At 40.3% G+C, this 6,355-nt stretch overlaps 1 protein-coding gene across 1 annotated transcript in view; it reads left to right on the forward strand.

Moving 5' to 3' along the window:
* The window catches only part of LOC127956064 (membrane-spanning 4-domains subfamily A member 4A), a 287,000-nt gene that overhangs the window by 112,946 nt on the left and 167,699 nt on the right, over nucleotides 1-6,355 (forward strand). The gene's annotated exons all lie outside the window — the stretch shown is intronic.

The following is a 6,355-nucleotide window of genomic DNA, read 5'->3' on the forward strand; positions in this document are numbered from 1 at the left end:
CTGGGAGCTGAGGTGCATATTTAGATTTTTTTCAGATAACATCAAAGTAAGTGCACAAAGGTATCACTTTCCCTCCCACACAAACACACACACACACTTCTGGATCCTTGCGATTGCATAACCCGTCGTCCCTGGAGTCACGCTTCTGGCAGGCTGAAGGAAGTGACTTGTCTCCACGTTGGTGGAAAACCACACTTTACCATTTCTCCCAATCCACCCAGATACAGGATCCTCTGAATCCTCCTCGCCTTAAGTGGAAGCTCGAGAGGATGAGGGTGCCACAACAAATCAGGATCTGACTCTCCTGAGTCTTTGGTGTCAGAGGGAGAAGACAATACATCTTGCAGCTCGCTGGAGTGGTCAAGCTGCATAATCATTTTTAAAACTTTGGTACAAGTCAAGCCCTTTCTCATGTTGCTTGCTCTCATCATCAAATGACCAGCAGGATGGCATGCTATTGTTTAAACCACTTGTTTTACTTGGGTCTGTACTTTTCACCATCAAAAGGCAGCATGTGCATAAACTCACTTCTTTTTTTATTGCTTACTCCATGTAGTTCTGAGAGCTGAGGTGCTCTTTTTTTTTTTTAGATACATCAAGGTAAGTGTGCAAATGTTTCTCTCACACTCTCTCTTTCTCTCTCTCACACACACACACTATAATTTGCTGTTATACTCCATATAACTCCATATAAAATCCAGAAACTAAAATTGTTTTTGCACAGGCCTATCTAAAGGGTTAATTGTCCCACCTAGAATCAACTGTAAAAAATAACAAATTTTAGCTCTTCCCAACAGGGAAAACCACCAACAATCAAGAATGCATGATTACATGGTGTCATGACTTCGCAATCAAAAAATGTAGTTATAATGGAAGTCAATGGGGCAAAAACAGCCAGGAATAACAAATGAGGGTGAAAAAATCTTATATAATAAGATTAAGGGGATAATTCTTATATATGCCAATAAAAGAAATAATCATATTAGAATAATATATTACCTTATTTATTACTTAAATTAGCGGTTCCTCATTAACATATCAAATATATATATATATATATATATATATTAGTGGTGGGCCGTTATCGGCGTTAACGTTCTGTGTTAACGTGAGACTCTTATCGGGCGATAAAAAAAATATCGCCGTTAATCTATTCTCAAAGTTGGGTTGGGAGCTGGGTCTATACTAAGCAAGCTGATGACTTTCACCTTGATATTTTATATAACCGACTCGCTGAGGACAGCCTAAAAACATGCTCAGGACAGTTGACTGGCCACTGCTGCGCATCGTCACGAAAGCTTATCTTTCTCACGTGTTGTTAAGCCGTACCGCTTGTCGATTTAAACATTAAAGCATCCAAACTCAAGACACGGAAAAGCTGAACAGAGTAGCGCGTGCCGTTAGGTGCGCACGAGAGAGAGGCGCGTATCACGGACAGCGACACTGAACCCAGCTCTCTTCTGCGAAGTTCTCCTCGAAGTCCCTCCTTCACCCGAACGAACAAATGCAAATCGCAGTTTGAACAAACAAAAAGATGTGAAATCGCCCAATTCAGTACCGCGGTGTTCTGTTGTTAAGGGCTCAAGCAGAGAAAGGCGTCTCAAAACACATGAACATCGAATTTGCTTATTTTTGCTCTTGTGCCGACAAATACATACAAAATATGTCAAAATATCCACCTTGGAAATTATGCTCAAAAAAACTGTCAGTTATTTCTTAAGTGAAAGTAAACAGTTGAGGAAAAAAATGGGATGTGTATTATATTGGATGCGTTCCTCGTCTCTTAAAGTGACCGCGCCTAATTAAGCTACTGGCTGCTGTAATGTTAGTCCAAGAAAATGAAAATCACTCACTGCTCTTGATTGCATTTCTTTGTAGTTTTAACAGTCAAACCAAAAATTATTCAGAAACCAGATAATAATAATAATTTTTGATATATATAGCAAAACTTTAATAATGTGAGAAATGTTGAAGGTGTCTGAATAAATGTAGGTTTGATTGTATATTTCATTTTTACATTGAAGACTATCCAGTGCTATTATTTGGTTTCTGTACCTTGACACCTACAAACTTGAAAAAAAAAAAAAAAACTTAAACATTGGTGTGAAACAGGCGTAAGGTTGTTTGCACCTTGTGTAATGTGGAATTAGTTTACAGCTTTTTGAAGCAATTTGTGATACATTTTGGAAACAGGAGATGAGCCCCTTTTCTAATGCACCGCCTAGCTTGATAAACCCCTTCTCAATGACTTAATGTTTGTCCATTTTATTTGGTTAACACATATTCTGAATACCTTCGGCAGAATTCGAATGAGCCATTTTAATCTAGATTAATCTAAATTAATTTCAAGATCACAGTGAGATTAATCTAGATTAAAAAAATTAATCTATGCCCACCTCTAATATATATATATATATATATATATATATATATATATATATATATATATATATATATATATATATATATATATAAAGCTATATTACATTTTGTAATATTATTTTATGTTGTGCACTATCGGTCACGCCCACTGAAGGCTCGCTGAAGTGAACTAACCCTGGAACATAACCTGCTCTGGAGCAGGTTAAGTTCAGAGAGTGAGTTGCTATAGCCCTTCACACTGCACGTCGGACCAGGCAAATTGCCGGAACATTGCCAGGTCGCCTTCTGTGTGAAAGCAAACACGTCCTGGGATTGATTCCGGGACTGATCCCGGGTCGGGGACCTAGTAACATTGCCGGGTTCAGTCCCGGAACGAGCGCTTTGTGAACAAAAGCCAGATCTAAATGCCACGTCGTAGTGATGATGCACATTATCGCGTGATTCTTTTACCAGGTGTTTTGAAGGAAGATCAACGTTCGCGATGAAAAAATATGTGGAAACTGTAATGAAGCAGAGATCAGTTAGTTCCTCACTCTCCACGCTGAAGCTGAGATCGTTCGCCAGCTACAGTGAAAATATAACGTGCCTAGCAATTTCGACTCGTACATTACACATCACGCCCTGATGTCACTTGTCATTACGGGACCTTAACGGGTTGTGTGTGAAAGCACGCACATATTCTGGGTAATCACTAGCAGTGTGAAAGTGCAAAATCTAGCGACCCGGGAACAATTGCCTTATGACTACTATCATACCCTGAAAGTTACCTCATTTTTTGGAACCGAAAGTTTAGGGTTATCCGCTTACTTACTCTTAAACATACCCGAGTATGTCACATAACCTGCTTTCTGGAATACCCCCCAGCTGTAAAGTCTTGCTTGATATTGTATATCTTGTGTGGTTGCACCACTGGAGAGATGCTGAATTAAACCTTTGAACCTTGTAGTCATGACACTTTCTGATGGATGGTTCTAATTGATAGCTCCTCCTCTTCACCTTTCAGATTCAGTTTCAGGACTGCAGCAAACAACAAGATGATGCGTTCTGATACATCGTCTAAGATGGCATAAGTGTCCAAAGTGTGATTATTATATCTCACCAGAACTCTGACTATCTTAATAAGGACCCAGGTATCCATTCCAGGTTTGTCCAGGTATAAAGTGTCAGCAATGGAACTTGATGCTGGGGAAGTATCTTTGACTGACCTGCAATTGATGTCATGGAGTATCAGCAAATGTTTCCCTTTACACTTGTTACAGGATCTCTTCAGGTTGCACTGTGGAGATAAATGTGACCTTCCACACTTCCAACAGCGTTTGTTAGTCTAAATCCATTGCTTCACTTGTTCAGTTGTTAGCTGCTGAAAATTGATGGAAAAGGAAATGGTCTGTATTCTCACAATAAAGGCAAAAGGCTTTACTTCTCATCTTGTTCTCTGGCAAAATGGCAGGTTTAACTGGAGAGGAAGTTGTATTTGTTGCGAAGCTGTTTGCTCCATGCAGTACTGTAGCTAATCTTGACCCTCACTCTTTGTATTTATCAGCCCTTTGCTTTGGCCATCCCCTTGTCTGAATGTTTCCTACTGCATCACTACTTTTGGCACCACGATTCATATTGCTACAATTTAGAGAACTATGGAAGTGTAAAATTGATAAGGCAGCATTTGTCTCCATAGAGCAGCTCTTAGATCAAGTGTCAGCTTTGTCAGCAGGCGAACTACATGAGAAATGCACCTCAATTCGCTATCCCCTTCTAGTCCCAGGGATTTCAGCAGTCCTACCAGGGTTTGAACTTGTAATGCAAACCTTTCGAATGCTTCGGGGTCTCCTAGACGGACATCTGGTGCATCCATTACTTGAGGAATCTTATTCAAAGCAAGTTGATAAGGCTTACCAAATTTCTCGTTCAAGGCAGCCATTGTCTCTGTGTAAGGATGTAGAGAGTTGAGTAAGGAATTTGCAATCAGTCTGGCCTCTTCCGGTTGCAGGTGATCCACCAAGATCTGGAACTTAAACAACTCTGATGTGTCCTCAGGTAGCAGATTGTGAAGTGCAAGCTTCAGCCGAGCAAACTCACTTGGATCTTTTTGCACAAGGTGCATACCCTATACTGGGCTTAGGACCACGGTATTCTGCAGCTTACTCCTTTAGCTGACTGGAAGGATGCCCTAACATAGAAGACTTGGGTCTCTGAGCGGGTATTGGCATTGGGTAATAGTTCATATCAATCTTTGATCTCGGTGCAGGCTTATAGCTACTTTGGGATCTGTCAGATGGCCCACAAGATCTGTCAGCAGCATACTGAGGGGAATGTACATTGTACCACTGTCGGTCAGGGTATTCATGATGCACAGGAGGTGGCTCTTCATAAGGCTGTGGTGCTCAGTGTGGTGATCTGCTAGGGTTGTCGTGCTTTGACACAACTTTGTCTCGCATAAACTTTAATTGACCCATTATTTTGTCAATCAAACCCATCACGCTGTGTGGCTCAGTCAGGGATGCTCTGCTGTTGATGAGAGTAACCTGGGTCATTAGCACCATGACTTACAGCACTAACAGAATAACTTGGGAGTCCCAGCTGGCCATGAATAAAGTTCAGGGGAAACCAGGTATGAAGGAGAAGCATGCAAGTCAAGCGAGGCACTTTTACCATACAAGGTAGGTGGAGCACTGGTACTTATTTGACCCTTAAGTGCACTGTGGGGGGCAGGCATGATGTTTGTTGTCTGCTCATGGAAGGAAGTAAAAGTTTCAGGTAGCTTTTTAGTAACAGTCTGATACTGAGAAGCTCTGAGGGACTGGGCTCTTGAATCTGAAAGGCATAGATATGATGTTTACTCTGATGATGGGTTTGAGTCTCTAGGTGGTGTACGATGTGCAATCTGTTGTGTACCTCCTCTGCTCTCACTGGAGTCGTCTTTGCTCATATCGTGCTGTGCTTAAAGGGTAAAGATGTTCACTACATGGCCGATAACCTCTATAGTCCAATTCAAAATCATCAAAGTAGGCAGGGTGACGTGTCTGATGTTCTGGCCGCACAGATTCTGGAACAGTTTTTCTCTGATGCTCATCAACTATACTGTCACTGTAGCAAATCACTTCCGGCTAGAAGGACCACAATGTTCAGAAGGTAGGGGGGTTACTTGTGATTAGCTGGTAATATGTTGCATTCACTACAGGATATCAGTCATGACTCAGGGAGACAGTATAATAGGATTCAGAATCAGCAGACAGCACGGTATGGCATACAGGGATTTCTGTCTGTAGTTCCAAATGACACAATATGCAATCAGGTATATATGGATGTGGTTATATCGTCATTGATGCACACCAACTAAAACAGCTCAGGAATCATTAGAACAGGTGATATTTAGCAGAAACCAAGCAATAACAGTCTACACCTGACCGGAGCTTATGGCAATTTCCTCATAATGCAATCGACGCGATGGCTGATGCAATACTTGCAATGAACTTAAGTGGGGGTATACTGCCATGCACTTTAGAGAATAGGTAATGCTTCCAAATTAATGATCTACATACTTGATTCATTGAGGGCCTTTAGTACACAGTGTTCAGATTCAAGGGTATGTAAACTTTGTGCGGGGCAGTTTTTGTAAATTAATTTATTTTGTCCTATTGAGTTTATGTAAACATCTGTTTTGTGAAATGGCTTATTCAGGATAGTACTAAATAAACATTACATGCAATTTTTATGATCCCTCTTATTTTATTACAATTATTACAAATTTTCATATTCTGCAAGTGATATGAAATGCGTGAGCAAAACTAAAGCTTAGGATGCTTACAATTCAAAGTAGTTACTTTGGTAATCTAAAATACTTTTCAGATGTAACTCTAATTTGATTACCATCCATTTAAAAAGTAACTAATATAATTCTTATACTGTATGTGACTTACAAAATACGGCAATTATTATCTGATCAAGTGGTTTCTTTCTTAGCTGTCATGTTCTC

This window comes from Carassius gibelio, chromosome B4 (assembly GCF_023724105.1).
Source record: "Carassius gibelio isolate Cgi1373 ecotype wild population from Czech Republic chromosome B4, carGib1.2-hapl.c, whole genome shotgun sequence".
Taxonomy (NCBI): domain Eukaryota; kingdom Metazoa; phylum Chordata; class Actinopteri; order Cypriniformes; family Cyprinidae; genus Carassius; species Carassius gibelio.